This window comes from Gavia stellata, chromosome 7 (assembly GCF_030936135.1).
Source record: "Gavia stellata isolate bGavSte3 chromosome 7, bGavSte3.hap2, whole genome shotgun sequence".
Classification (NCBI taxonomy): domain Eukaryota; kingdom Metazoa; phylum Chordata; class Aves; order Gaviiformes; family Gaviidae; genus Gavia; species Gavia stellata.
This window is the reverse complement of record NC_082600.1, coordinates 27,187,794-27,203,166: the sequence shown is the minus strand read 5'-3', so window position 1 is coordinate 27,203,166 and position 15,373 is coordinate 27,187,794. Positions and strand designations below refer to the sequence as shown.

The following is a 15,373-nucleotide window of genomic DNA, read 5'->3' as shown; positions in this document are numbered from 1 at the left end:
AGAGGAGAGGAGAGGAGAGGAGAGGAGAGGAGAGGAGAGGAGAGGAGAGGAGAGGAGAGGAGAGGAGGAAGCAGAACCTCTTGCCATTTTTAAGGTCTGTGACCCATGAACAGGGAATGCTTCCCACATGGTTGGGACACTGTTGAGGGCAGTGTGGAAAGGGCCTCTATAGTGTGAATTTCCATAACCTTCTCTTCCCCTTTTCACTGGGGTCTTAACGCCAGGAGGCTTTTTCTGTGGCAGCCATCGAACATCAGCTTGTCACAGACTGGAAGGGAACAGGGAAGCAGGAGCAACAGCTTGAGGATACGCAGGGAGTGCGGGGTGCTCTCCTCAGCGGACAGTCTCCCTTCCTGGTGTCTGGTACCACTTCACAGGCAGTGCTTCCCAGGAGCTTACAACCTGGAAAAAAGATAAAGATCTAAGCAAGATGACTCAACAGCGAGGACAGAAGAAACCAGGCAATCTCTGGACTGTGCTGAACAACCTCTTCCTGAGAAGTTCCTCCCACACTGAACTTCTCTCAAAAGCACAGCTTTTCCATTGTCTTAAACAACAAAAAGACCAGGAAAAACCAAACCTGAATCAAACTTTGAATTCTGCTGAGTGGTTTGGATTAAAAGTCGTTTCATTCCTGCTTCTGGTTCCAAAGTGATCTTCCTAAAAACCAACGACTCTCATTTCCTTGTAGTTGTTATTCCTTCCTTAAGACCCTCACCTTGGCTGCTCAGAGCACAGAGAACTTGGACTGGAAGTTCTTCAGCCCATCAGCTTTGTATGTCAGAGGAAAACTGATGATGGGCACACAGATCCTGAAATGGGAATGACCGGTGGGGCTGACATTGTATCTGTATTTTAGTTTGGTTACTCTGCCATCCTGAAATTGCAGGCCCAATCCCCATCACAGGATTTTAGGTGCTTTCCTATGAATTTGGGCACTGGAATGGCTGTGTAAGCAGTGATCTCAGCTCATTACAATGCAGTGATTTCAAGTGGATGTTTAATAGCTTATTAATAAGTGAATCTTAGGGAACTGCAAAAAGTGGCAATTATTAGGTGGCGTGTGTTAGAGCTAAAGTAGTCAGTCATCAAGCAATAGACTTCATTGACACTTTACAGTCCCACTGGGTAATTATCGGGATTAGGCTGAGTACCCAGTTTCCCAGCTATGACTTCATAGGCTGGGAATCCAGCTCTCCGGTGACATCACAGCTCCAGAAGTCTCCCTCACCAGTTGCCATGCTGACTCTGCTGTCACCCACTCTACACATAGATGTGGCACACTATGTGTGCCTTAAGTGAGAATAACGAGGAATGAGAGCTTAACAAGAAAATAAATGCAGGGCAACGGCAGAGAAGATGAGCAAAGCTCCTTTCCATGCCGCGCCACATCAGGTCATCATCTTCTGAGAAGAACAAGGGGCTCGGGATGGGGAAGCGTCCACTTCCCACACAGACAGGGGCCATGCCAGGCACAGAACAAAAATTTGTGACAGGATTACAGACATGGCACTCATTATTTTCCTGCCTCTCCCAGAACTGTGTTTGGAGCTCAGGGCAGAAGCGGAGATGATACAAGCCTGCCCTCTCTGCCGATGATTACCTCTGCATTGGTGCCAAGCTCTGGCACGTGCTTTCAGGCCATGCCTCTGCCTTCCCTCCCTCTCTCCTTCCCCTCTCTCAGCTGGGCTGAGCAGACAAGGCAGCCTCATACAGCTCAAGCACGCAGCAGTGACAACAGCCCGGGGTGGCTGCCTGCGCTCCCTCGAGGCTGGCAAGCCCCAATGGCAGGGGTGGCAGCCAAGAAGGCAGCTGGCACCGCAGGCACGGGAGAGACCCTCTCCTTCCTCCCTCCCAGAGCCTGGCCCTGTGCATCCCTGAGCCAAGAAAATCATGTTCTGGAGGGTGGCATGGCTGAAGGAGGTGGGGAGCTCCCGATGACCCTGGGGAACATCCCCACAGCAGCATCAGGCCAGAACCACCTGCTCCGAGGCTGCACGAGCTAGGCTGATCTACAGGCAACTCCTGCCACAGATGAGCAGGAGGAAGGCAGGCAGGCAGGGATGCGGAGCAGGAAAGCTACTTGCAGAAGCCAGGAGTGCAATCTGTGAGCAGATGAAAGTGAAGCAATGGCGCCAGCTTGCCTTATGCCCACCAGCAGGGACAGGGGATGCTGAGGGCTCCTGGCTGGGCGCAGAGCACGGCAAGGGCCACCCCTGGCGCATGAGAAAGTGCTGTCTGTGGGAGCCCCTCTCAATGCCACTTTGGTCTCTTGTTCTGGGAGGGGATGGGACTGATAGAGCCCTTGGCTTTCCTCAGCACTGCCCCTGGCCTGAGTTACCCCTGCCTTGCTGTCCACTTCCACCAAAGGCATGTGCTGCCTACCTTGCTGCTCTCAGTCAGGCTCTGTTTTCCTGCAAGGTTGGCCATCTCTCTTGGGGCTCTGGAGGGTATAAGCAGCACTGACAAAGCCTTTAGGCTACACAAATCATCCATCCCTACCCGTGGAGCTAAAATCCTATGCAAGAGCAGGTTTGGGAGTGGGGGGGTATAGGCCAGCAGTGTGGCTCTCACCTCTGAGCCTGCAGGCACCATGAGTAGCTAAGGCGGTGTGGTATCAGCACCTTGCGTCCTGCCTCATCCCCACCATCCACAGGCTTCCTGCCAGCCTGCACCCAGGGCTGGCTGACCCCCCTACACCAGAGAGCTGGTGCCCTCTCTGGCAGCCCACTGCTGCTGCCCGTCCTCCCCCTGGGACTGTGCTTCTCCCCACCACAGCTTTCATGAGCCAGATCCAGGCCCAGCAGCAGGACACCTTCCCCGGCTGAGGGGGGATGTCCACTTTTCAGGCCACATGTGAAGTTTGTCCCAAGGAAGCTGCTGCCCCATTTCAGATCCCCTGGCAATGCCGGTGGGAAGCTGCTGTGACCTGCAGTGCTTCCCAGACCACAGAGCTGCTGGAGAGGTCGAGGCAAACCACAGAAAATACCACAGAAGCTGGTGGTCAGCTCTAGCCCTGTACTTCCTCACCAGGACAGATCTGACCAAGGCTGATGCACCCCACAGATGCAACCAGGTTGCCCACACAACCAGGGCAGCCTCTCCTGAGATGGCTTCGGTGCTGCTAAGCAGAGGCTGGGGCTTGAAGGATATTCTGGCATGCGCCTTTCTTCCCTCGCAGTCTGACTCCTCATGAACTACGGCTGACCCACAGCTCTCTGCCTCACCTGTCCCTGCCCCGGTATCCACATCCTATATGGCACCAGCCCCTTGGCCCCTGCTCAGCTCAAGCCTCCAGCTGGCTTTGAGGCCACTGCTAGAATCATTGTAGCACACCTGTTCTTCAGATGAGGGTTTACAGCCAAGGCTAGCACATCTGGATTGTAAAATAGACATTTGGAAGTTTATCAACATGTTTCCAAACAGTCTGGATATGGCAGAGACTCTGTCTCAATGCTTTAGTGGAGGAAGCAGCTGGGCTGGAAGGATGGTTCAGTGCCCTTCTCACGCCCTGTGCAGGCTGGGCCAAGCCCCACACACACGCACACCCCAGAAACCGGACTGCCTCTTCCTGATACTAGTGGTCCAGGAAGCCATGTCAGCAAGGCTCTAGGAGGGAAATGGGGAAGTGAAACCCCGTGCCCTTCCCACCCCAGAACCCGCCGATGCAGCTGCACCGAGCCTAGACTTCAGCCAAACATCTCCCAGAAACACCGCCTGCTCAGAAAATTGTTTCTGAATCTGCACCATATGCGCTGGGGGGGGAGAACTGACTCCATCAGCTTGGTCCTGTGCAAAGCTCAGCTGCCAACAGCCTCCAGGGCTTTCACTCTCAGCGAAGTCCTGATCAGCAGCAGCATCAAGCTGCCACTAATGGGTTTGTCAGCACCAAGCACATCTAAAGGAGGAACGTGGCCTGCTGCCCTGAGTTGTTTCACGTGCACAGCCCCTCTCATCGTAGTAGTTTCTCAGATGTGCAGCTCTCGCACCCGTGCTAACAACAGACCTCCCACGCAAGCGTTCAGTAACATACTCTGATTTTGGTCTCTTCCCAGCCATCCCTTGCCAACAGAAACACAGCTGATACTTCAGGGTGTGAGTGACACAGAGGCAAGAGACGCAGAAGACCTGTAAAACGGATGGAGCAGGCAGTAGCTCTGCCCCCAGCGTGCAGGAGAGCTTTAGTAACATGGTGGTTGTTGCTTCCCACAAGATCTTCAAATGGCCTAGGTCTAAGTTCACAGCAGCTGATTAACAATCCTTCTCCTAATAGTAAAGCAAAGCGATGATAGATACAGATGTGCTCTCCGAAACTGCTCTTCCCCTCATTCTCACCCTGCAATAGCCTGGCTGGCAGGGTCTCCTCTCATCTCCTTCCATTTTGCCAGTCCACTGGCAGGTGAAGGCAATGTTCCTGTCCTGCAGTACTGACTGCCATGCTGTGCTGTCATCACCCCTGAAGGAGAGACCACTCTGCTAACCCAGTGGCTGAACGCTGTACGAATATCTACAGGAATTGGCAAAGGTGGCACAAAAGGAGACACTTCTTTCAAGCTGGATCAGTCTCTTCACTTCTCTGCAACGCAGTCGACTATAAATGTATTTATACCTATTTTACAGCCCTCTGGAGGCTTTGGCAGACCTGGATTCTTTCATCAGCTCCATCTGAGTGTATCTCTTCCCTCTCTAACCCACGTGCTCTCAGTAATATTGAACTACCTCTTCAGAGGCACTAATTCAAAACGGTTCCAAGCTGAGAGCACTTCAGTGGAGGAGGCTGGGGAGGGATGAAGGTGTGAAGGTCAGGGGTAACACCAAACCTTCAAACGCTGTACCTGCAATAACGGAGATGCAAATGCATTTCTAGAGCGCTTTGCACAGCCAAATTCTTCATCCTTACGTATCTGTTTTGAAAGCCTAGTGCTGGGGCTGCAGAGCTCCCAAAAATCCTGGAAATAACAGCAACCTGACTTAGGCAATTGCATGGAAAAGCATCAGCATAGAGAGACCTGACAACTTCTAAAAACAGCCTGTGACAATGGGGCTGGGACACTGCCCCACAGTGCCAATGCTGGGACCTGAGTTCATCCTGGCTCTGATGCAGACGACTTCTGTGATCTCAGATGAACCATCTAGCTTCAGCCCTCAGGTACAAAGTGGAAAAGAGACCACCCCACCCGCCCACTCTGTGTTTGCCCATATTCTTGCTGGACCCAATGGCACTAGAGTGAGCCACATTACATAGGACAGAGGGCATACTGTAGGAGAAAATGTCTGAATTCATGCAAAAGCTGTACGCACGCTATTGCATAAGGAAAACAAGAAGGTTTAGCTACACCTACCACTGAGCACATATAACGTTGTATTAAGTCCATGCTAGGGCCAAGTTTGTTACTGAGTACTTCTGCCATGGGACCTGGAGAACCTGCAAACGTGCTAGCAGCGACTCAGGATGAGAGACGCTGCAAGACACAACAGAAGAGAACAGGCTGGAAAATAAGGAGAGAAAGGGGATTCAAAACATCATTTGGCTCTTACCAAGCGAATTCCCTCCTCGCATCTGGATGTGCCAGTGGGCCCATCTGCCCAGACCATCCCAGATGGTGTATTTTTACTGACAGAGGAGGCAATGTATCTTTGTGTTTCTCAGTAAATTGAGCTGGTCACCTCTAAGCTTCCAGGTCACCGTGCCTGCTGTCTCCTCCCGCCCCCCTGGAGCATAAATCTGACCCCCACCCCAGGCCCTCCCTCCCCAAGGCAGGCAGGTCTTGCTCACGACAGCCAGTGCTTTGTTCAGTGGCTGAGCCAACCCTTCCTCCCAAGGGACACTGTAACTCCGCAGAGGCAAAGGTCAAGTGTGCTCTTCCCAAAGCTGAGGATTTGCCTGTGCCACTTAATCCAGGCTGAGACCTCACAGCCGGCACAGAGCTTCTCCGCAGGCCAGGAATGCAGCCTTTGTGAGCAGCGAAAGGAGCACGCCTCAGGCACAGGTACAAGTGGAAACGACGAATATCTGCCCTTCACCACAAGCCTTTGACACCAACAAGGAGGCAACTAGAAGAACAAACACCCACCAGATACTTCATTGCTATTTTGTGAAATAACCCTGCCCTTGCCCCCACCAGTTCAGGTGTAACATCAAAGATGGCCAAGTGGCTGTTGGTGCTTAACTTCCACGTTGCTTTACAGCCCTCCCTCCTTTAGGGAGGAGTGGAAGCAACAAGCTTCACCACTGCAGTGCCCAGAGGCAGCAGCTCAGATGGGTCCCAACAGTGCTCAGGAGCACTCATGCTCTGCAGGGCTCAGCCACAGCCCTGCAAGGAGCAGCGTGGGCAAGGGAGCGGTGAAGGGGCCCATCACTCCGCTTTCGCAGTGGAGGTGAGGAGGAAACAGGCTGTCCTCACCTCAGCCAACCATGAGCCTCCTGGGCATGACCAAGCAAGCAGGTGGTCCTGGCAGTGGAGAGCATCCCCTAGTGCTCTCCCACACAATCACAGACTGGTTGAGGCGGGATGGGACCTCTGGAGATCGTCCCATCCAGCCCCCTGCTCAGGTCAGGATGCTCAGGGCCCTGTCTGGTTGGGTTTTGGAACCCCTCCGAGGGTGGAGGCTCCACAGCCTCCCTGGGCAGCCTACTCCAGCGTCTTTCACTCTGATCGGAGCTCTAACACAGGTGGCCATCAGCCACCTTTACTGCAATGGGTTTGGTCACCACTGGAGAAGCTGGAGGTGCCTTTCTTGGGGACATGACGCCCATGGACCTGCACAACACTCTTGTCTGCACTTCCTGGCTCCAGTCCCCAAAGGGCTCCCTCAACCCCCAAGTTACAGGGCTGCGTTCAAGAGGCTAATCCTGGAGCAAAAGGGGGGCATCTCCCTCACTCGCACTGACCATGCAAACACAGCGATAGTGGGTCCGGCCCTTAACGTTTCCCTCCATTTCTTGCTTTCTGGTCAAGGCAACTGAAGAAGCATGGCGGGGCGGGCAGGGGACGTCATTTGGCATGAAGACTTTGATCTTTCAGTTGATTGCCTCCAAGATTGAGGAGGATTAACCCTACAGCCCCTCCATAAACACCAGACTGCCCCACGGCCATCCACCCCACTGGCCCCGCAGTCAGCACAGATCCATGAGGATCCCGGGCCCACAAGCCTGTTTCCACAGATCTGTGCCATTTTACCTCCCGGTGCTTTTCTGGTTCTCATTATCTCTGCAAAGCTGATGACACTTAGACATTTCGTCTCCCTGGAGGCTTTTTCTGACACTTTAAGCTTGATTTATGCATTGCAGCCATAGCCGTCCTGATCACCCATGCACTCACCTCTGGCTTGTTAACAACCTGGCTGGCCAAGGACCCTTCCCCTCCCTCTGGCAGATCCAAACTGGGCTGAACCTCTGCACCCACCGGAGTTAAAGCCTTGGCAGCTTTTTCCTCCTATCAATTTCCCTCTCATTCATCTCTGGTCATTAATCACAGCAGCCTCTTTCCATGGGGGACCTGCCTCCACAGACCCAGATCTGCCCCTGCAGCTGCCAGGCAAAATCCCAGAGGCAGGCACTGAACCAGGGCAAACCCCATTAGCAGATGACAGGTAACACTACCAATAGCCTTAGCCTGGTCATTAACCCAGCTGCTTCGGAGGGCATCACCAGCTGGGGGTCTCTCCCCAGCGCAGCAGGATGCTTCTGGAGGGGGAAGCAGCCTTTTCCACAGCCTTGTGTCTTCTGCTCTTGCTAGAAACCAGTTCAGAAACACAACAGTTTGGGATCTAAACAGCTCTTAACACTTATCGCTGCCTATCCCCAGAGGCAAATCCAAATCCAAAGTACAGCTACAACACATGTGTATCTGTTTGCAACACCTCATTGGAGGAATTAAAGAGTGACAATGATACTGTTCTCGGGACACAATGACAACTACTTCCATCAAGCCAAACAAGACTGAGGCCAAGGCTGGTCCAGCCTACTAAATGGTGCTAGAGCTTCAGGCTGGGCATGGTACCAAACATTACAGTGGAGCCCCTCTATGTGGCCCCTAGACATCTTTGCATTTGCAGGCCTGGCAACCTTTCCAAGCTTCTCTCCACCATCCTGCTATTCCTTTTCAGGCTGTTTCTTGCTCCTTGTCCACACTGCCTGCACAAGCTATTTTGCAGGAGTAGGGGTCGTCTCTCATGAGCTGTCTGCATCATCCCTAAGGCAAGGGGGAGTGAACTGCCTCTGCAAGGCAAACCTTGCACCTCTGTGTTGTACTTGGATGCATCTGTCTTGCTTGTGTTATGGGAAGGGCCTGTCCTCTGTCCAAGTCAACAAATGCTGTCACCTGGAGAAGAAGGGCGACAGCGTGGAACACCATAACCTGGATACCCCACACATTCCCTCCGAGACCTTTGCAGTGCTCGCATCCAGCCAGGCCTGCCGGGGAAGAGGATCGAATGAGGGCAGCTGGACAGGAGCCCTGCAAGCCAGCCAGGCCTCCACATACCAGCCACAGAATTTGCATCCGAAGCTGCTAACAAATGAGGTGAAGGAAAAGTCTGGAATGGGGACCAAGTCTGGTCATGGTTTGAGTCCTGACTCCAGAGCAGCTGGTACAGCCTGGCGGGCGATACACAACTCAGCTGTCCCAAACACCCTTGCTGAGCTGAAATGTCATCCAGCATGGGCCAAGCGCACCCTTCCACCTCCTCCAATACCTGCAGTCTGGTAAAATTACAGGTAAGGAAAGGACCCTTTACCCCCCTCCCAAAGCAGACTTTATGCATCCAGGGTGCAAGGGGGGGGGGGGGGGGTGGAGTCAAGAGATCAGCTGCCCAAAGCAGTTTGCAGTGATCCACCACAACTGAACACCCCCCACCTCCAAACTCATAGGCTCCAAGACCCCATTCAACATGTCATCTAGCACAAGCGTTCCTTAACTGTTGCTGTGCTGTAAGCTCCCCTCTTAACATGGGTGCCCCCTCCTACTCTGCTTGCAGAGCTGGGGCAGGCTCTCTTCCAGCTGGATGCCATCCAGAGCCTCCACTGAGGTCCAGAGAAGGGAGCAGGAGGTGCCCTGAGGGGTGGAAGAAGGGGCACAGAGGCCAAGGCTCAGGAGTTAGGCAGCACTGCAAGAACCCAGCACCTGCGGGTATGGGTGAGAGGTGCCATGGGATCAGACCTTTCTATTGCTACAGCTTCAGAGATTTCCCTCTTTCCCTCTGCCTTCCCACCATCTGCTGAGGCGACCGCAGGGGAGAGGAGGTTTGCAAGGGTCACTCTTGGGCCAAAGCAGATGGAAAGGACCTGCTGCGAGCATTTTACTAGAGATGGGCCAGACAGCTGCAACGTGCCCCGGAGCTCCCCAGCACTGCCGACAGCTCACTGGATCATCCGGCACAGGAGAGTACCCGGGCGGTAGGAGCTGGCTCACAACTGCACACACCACCCTGGGGGCTTGCTTGCAATGACGAAGGGTCTGCAGCTGGACAAAGGAGTGAATTAACAAGCTGTTTAAGTCCTTCATCAGGGGCCTGAACAAACAGATGCTGCCAGGAGCTGGTCTCTCCCCCTCCTGGGGACTGTTCTTCTGCTCAGAGATGGTTTTTCACAGCGCTCCCGGAGGGGGAGAACCAGCAACACCTTTGTTTGCTACACAGAGCTCCAGGGCCTTCTCCTCCTGCGCCTTTGAACCTGCTCCAGAGGTCTCAGCCCTGCAGGCCTTCAATCCTGGCCTGCTGCAGACCTAATTAACTCCCTTGTTCATTTATGGTCTTTTGTCACTAAAGCAAGTAATTGGTGAAAAGAGGCAGCAGATCCTCATGTGTGCTCGCATGGACTTGACTGCTCCCTTTGGTCTGCTGGGGAAGCCCTCTCCTGCTTGCCAAGGGTGTCCACAGCCCCTCTCTACTGCCAAACTTTTCAGGATTGGCTAAGGAGAGCACACGGCCTCCCTGTTTCCAGCAAGCTCCCTCAGTACCTTTGCAGCCATCAGAAAACACCAGTCTGCTCAGGGCACACCACCTTCAAATTCAAGCAAGAAAGTGAGCCTGGACTGTGGACCGCACCTTAACCCTGTCTCCCTTGCTAGCACTGAGACACCCCTCGGGGTTTCTCCTCACTCACTTTTGTTTGCATGTTTGCTCATGCACATACGCGTGCTCAGAAGCCTCCACCTCAGGGGGCAGGCACAGACACCAGGCCTGGAGATGATGCTGCCACGCTAGTTTCTCCTTTCACTTCTCTCTGTTCGCACACAGCTGGATGGATTTAAGAGGAACACAACCCCACTGCTTTTTTTACCCACCACCCCTCCATGTTCCCTCTTACCCCTGGCACCACAAGGATGGTGAGCTGCAGGGCCCTTTTACAGGGGGATGCCTGGGCAAGGATTATCTCAGGGCTCCTGGACCAAACAGGCAGCTCCTCAGCCTTTGGAAACCTCCTTCACCTTTGTTCCTTGGCCTTCTAGGGTTGGGGGAAGGGATCCCAATGAACATGTTTGTGCTGTTCTTCTTAATAGGGTGTTGTGTAACACAGAGAGAAGTGACTACACCGGGGACCCCAGCTGAGAACAGAGACTTTAATCCTGCTGCCCAGGGAAAACTTGGAAAAAATACCTACATCTGTTCTGTTGCATTAGGCTCATGGCTCACAGGCTGACAGCTGACCCTGGCTGCTCATGATGCCAAGGTACAGCCCCTGCCAAACAGTGCCAGGGTAAATTACCATGACTGATTAGAAAGGCAAAAGACATCCAGAGAAAACTGGGGAGGGAGCTCTCCCTCTAGAGGTTCCTGGAGAAGGCCATGCCAGAGTGCATCAGGGCACTTTGTCTTCTCCACTGCCACACTGGCAGACAGAGCGGAGGAGTGACAGTGGCAGAGAACAGGGCAGGGGATGAGATGCAGGGAGAGTGATGAAGGTGAGGAGGCAGAGAGGAAACCACAGCTGCATCCACCTCTCTGTGGGGCTCACCAAGGATGGGCTTCAGGAGACAACCCTCCTCCTCATTGAACCTGTGTTAGGCTGAGGCCACAGAGGAAAAAAGATGCTCTTGTATCTATAAGCAGGGTTCATGGCTTGAGAAGGGTACAGGGCAGATGTTGGCCACGCAGAGCAGTGCGCACTCTCCCTGCCATGAGTCTGCCAGCTCTAGGACATGTAAGAACACAGGTGTGGGACTCCCTGACCCAGCACCACAATACAGCTCCCTTCCAGGCTCAGGCTTTGTCATCACACCCATCCAACAGCTCAGAGAGGAGTATAAAGGAAATGAGCCATCCAGGGAACAGAAAAACACTACCAAAAGGTAGCTAATAGCAGACACCTAGATGTTGTGGAAACATGTCAAAGACTTCTGACCATATTTGACAGGGCTCTACATGGATACACCCACTGGGAACATTGTATGTGCTGCACTGGGACCACAGGACACAAGGGAGAGCCCCTTCTCTGTGCAGCCCCTCTTACAGGCACAGCAGGATGCCGAGTGTGGCCCTCCCCTAGATAGGGGACAGTTTCTGGAAAGCTGTTAACACCCAATTCTGTGAAGGACCTGCCTGTTCCTTATTCAAGTATTAAATTGGCTCAACCCTCATTAGCATGACATCTGTGACAGGATTAAAGCAGATTCTGCCTTCCTCTTCCTGCCTAGGGCCACCAGCTGCCACACAGTCCTCCAGGTCAGCATCCTGCACAGAACAGTGGCTAGCTTCAAGAGAAGCAGAAAGCAAGCTCCTTTCTAACTCCTCTCCATCAGCAGCAGGCTTTGGCCCTGAAGCAGGAAGGTTTGTTTGCTTTAAATCTTACTTAACCATGGATGTTTTCATTATCCACATCCATGTCACACTCTTATCTGCCCTTAGGAGGACAGGGAGGAAAGCTCTTGCTTTCCTCAGTCCATCTGTGGATGCTCTTTCCTCAGTCCATCTGTGGAGCAGACAGCTTTGATTAGCCAAGTGCTTGTTGCCTTTCAATCCCTGCTGGCTGTCGCTTTGACCTTGTTTGACAAGACAAAGCGATCAGGAGGAGCTATGTGTTTCCTCTGCACCCTTCAGCCTTTTATAAACTTCTGCTTCAACACCACAACCTTGTATTGGACTCTGGTCCGCTGTCTGTCTCCACAGTCTACCTCTTCACACAATCCTAAGCCTCCAGCGCTGAACTGAGTGCTTGAGGAGCAGGGATCCTGCTGAGCAACGCAGCCAGAGAGGTGCCTTCTGATCAGTAAGCATTTCTGCACTAGGACCCAAGAGGCATCTTTAGATTCAACACCACCAGTCCCATGACTTTACCTTCCTGCCTCTGCTGTTGCTGTTTGACCTGATGCCTTTCCCTCTGCTCCTCACACTGCCTGGGAGCAGATTGACAAGGTCAGAGCCTCAGGCCTGAGCCAGCATGGCAGCACCAAGTGCATTACACCTCACTAATGTGTTTGGTATGCAGCTCCTCTGAAACCCTGCCACTTCGCACTTAAATCGCAGCTCAGACCTGCTCAGGAGGAGGAACCAGAGGGACTGAGGCACAGCAGAGCCAAATCCTAGAAAAACATTCCTAGAGCATCTTCCAAAGCCACTTCCAACAGGCCAGTGACACCACTAACTGCAAAGTGCGAGGCCAGCTGGGCCAAGCCAGCTCTACTCAAAAACAGCCCGATGCAGAGTGTCCAAAGCAGGTGCTGCCTGTGCAGGGACCACTTCAGGACAGTTACCCCCCAAGGGTGGTAACAGAGTCCTTTTTCCCTCCTGTCCCTTCAGTTACCGCACTGCTCCAGTCACCTACTGCAACTCATCCAAGCTCATGTCAACTTCCACTCCCCCAGGCTCTCTGGAAAGGCTAGTGGTGCCTGCAGTTAATAAAAAGAGTCCATTTAGTTATGATGAGCCCTAAAAAGAATATCAGCTCTTTCTGTGCATAAGCTCAGTTCTGCTTTCCTGGTCTATGTGTTAAAACTCCCTCTCCCCTGGCTAAACCAATGATTAATCCATGTCTCAAAGCCTGAGGGAATACACCTAATCTGGTTAGTGTTACTGCTGCTGTTTGCTCATATTAAGCACATTATTCTTACTAAGCTATTTGTCTTGAGTCTTCTAAGAGAGTGTGCTGCAGGTTAATCATATATACGTAAATCCAACTTCCTTTCATGCATTTAAATGTGTTGCCTGTTGGAAAACAAAAGGGCAAGGGGGAGTGGTGCAACAGGGACTTGTGCCAAACCAGGGGATGCTTCCTAGATGCTGACTTCTCATATGCTCCAGTTTGGGGGTTAGAAGCACAGCAATAGAATCTGCCAGCCAACAGGTCTGCCGAACAAAAAAAACCCCAGACAACAGTAACCCAACCTGCAGGGTTTCAGGAGAGGTGAAGTTGGCCACTCTTAAACCTGACCAGCTCAAGTTGACTATCGGTCCCCCTCTGGTGGCCAACCAGCCACAGTCACCTTCTGTCGGCAGAATAGGGCTGCCACATGGCTGCCTGTCTCTGCACAGAGGCACCCTGAGCATCCCTGAGCCCGGGGCAGCATGGCTCTGCTCCGAGGAGTGTCAGGCAGCAGGCTTCAGAGCACGGAGCTGAGTCAGGGAGCGTGGCAGACCTGGGCACCAGGGCAGATGTCCTGAAAGTCTTCTAAAAAGGCAATGATTCATTACCAGAATAGCCAGCATCTGCCCAGTCCCTCAAACTTAACAGCCTTAGGGCCATCTACAGCTAGGCCCTTGATTCTTAATAGCAATACTGTGGAGCACTAGGAGCCCCCGTCTTGAAACAAGGCCCCATTGTGCAAGGAGCTATAAAACATCTGGACACAGACTGTCTGCTCTTTGGGATGGGAAACGAGATGGAGAGAAAGGACAGAAGATGAACAGGAAGAGAGCGAGCAGAAGGAAACAAGACAACACTGCTCAGCATAAGAGATAGCAGCCCAGTGAGCTGCTCTCAATGGGTGAGGACATGCAGCAGAAAGACAACAGTTCAGTATCTTACTAGAAGACACGAAGGCAACATTTTTGTACTATAATTTTTAGTTTCAACAGCGACTACAATTGCTACCAGTGTATTGCATGTTGTTCCCAATATGAAAGGGCCTAGGAAAGGGAAGGCTGCTTACCACTGCTGACTGCCCTAGTCATAGACAAGGGAGAGGGGGCTGCCAGTTGTCCGTAAGTAGGAGTCCAGGTCTGCTCCACACCAGCAATAGAGGCCTCCGCAAATCTGAGCTAGTCTCTAAACAGCAAATTCCTTCTCCAGACAAATCTGAACCCCCCGGAGTTCGTTCCATCATCGTCCAAGAGGACTGCAGAGAATTGTATTTCCCTGTATTTCTTCACCCACTGCCATAAGCGGCACTATCTTATCTTGAGGCAACCTCACACTTCAGCTACTGAAGCACAAGAGAGCCCCAAGCAGCTGTTCCTGCTGGTAAGAGATGAGATTTCTACGATTACTCAGAAAACTGCATCAGTTTACAGGCCATCAGAATTATGTTAGCATAAATCCCTAAATTAAGGGGTAGGTACAGGCCAACACACTTCTCGCAGCTTATCAGAGAATTGCCTCAAGAGGGACAGAAGAATTTGGTTTTGGCCACTGCAGAGTCACTCCCCCCAAAACCACCCAAACTCAGTCTGGCCTTCACGTGCCTCAGAGAAAACTCTGGAGCAGCTTTAGGCCAATTCCAGTTTCTCCATCCCTCATACGGTGCAAGAGCTCCACTTCCTTTGTCTGTATTCATTGCAGCTTTATACCAAGGCTGAGAGGCTTGGCTCTCAGCCTCAGTCCCCACTTCCAACCCCGTGTGCAATTGCCCATGCCTCAACACACTTTGTAGCACGCCATCCCTGCAGGAGGGTAGCTGGAAAAGACTGATCAGGAATTTTGGGTGAACTTCAGCTACAGCTGTTTTGTTTTACTGCAAAAAAAGTTATAGCAAATTATGTCTAAAAATGAACACATTCATGCAGTAACACCTCCCTCCTACAATCAAGTTTCATGCTCTGGAGAGCAGAGATTAGTGTTTCTCAAGCATTCACTGAAGGAAACAAACAAGGAAAGAGTTTAAGAGGAAGATTCTGAAAATCTCAGATTCAGCACCATAAGGCTGAAGCCAAGACAGGCTGAGGTTCTGCTGGACTTTGATGTTTCCTTTCTTTTCCTTTTATAGTTCCCATAATCACATGTTCAAACTCTTTCTGCTGTCATATGCCAGGTCAGTCAGACACAAGAAGATAGCAGACCAGCCAAAACCATACAAAACAGAGTAATTCACTATGGGAACCACGACTTACAGCCTGGTCCAACTGATCAACTCAGCCATAACACTATGAAAGCAAGAAATCTTATCTAAATCAAGCATAATTTCCCCATTTTCTCATTCAGGTATCTGAAGAAACTCCT

General features: G+C 52.1%; 1 protein-coding gene across 1 annotated transcript in view; it reads right to left on the bottom strand.

Moving 5' to 3' along the window:
- Positions 1-381: 381 nt before the first annotated feature.
- The window catches only part of AREL1 (apoptosis resistant E3 ubiquitin protein ligase 1), a 42,123-nt gene continuing 27,131 nt past the window's right edge, over positions 382-15,373 (bottom strand). Inside the window, exon 19 of the transcript XR_009484054.1 lies at positions 382-402. The gene's annotated coding sequence lies outside the window, so the exon portion shown is untranslated. The remainder of the gene's footprint in view (positions 403-15,373) is intronic.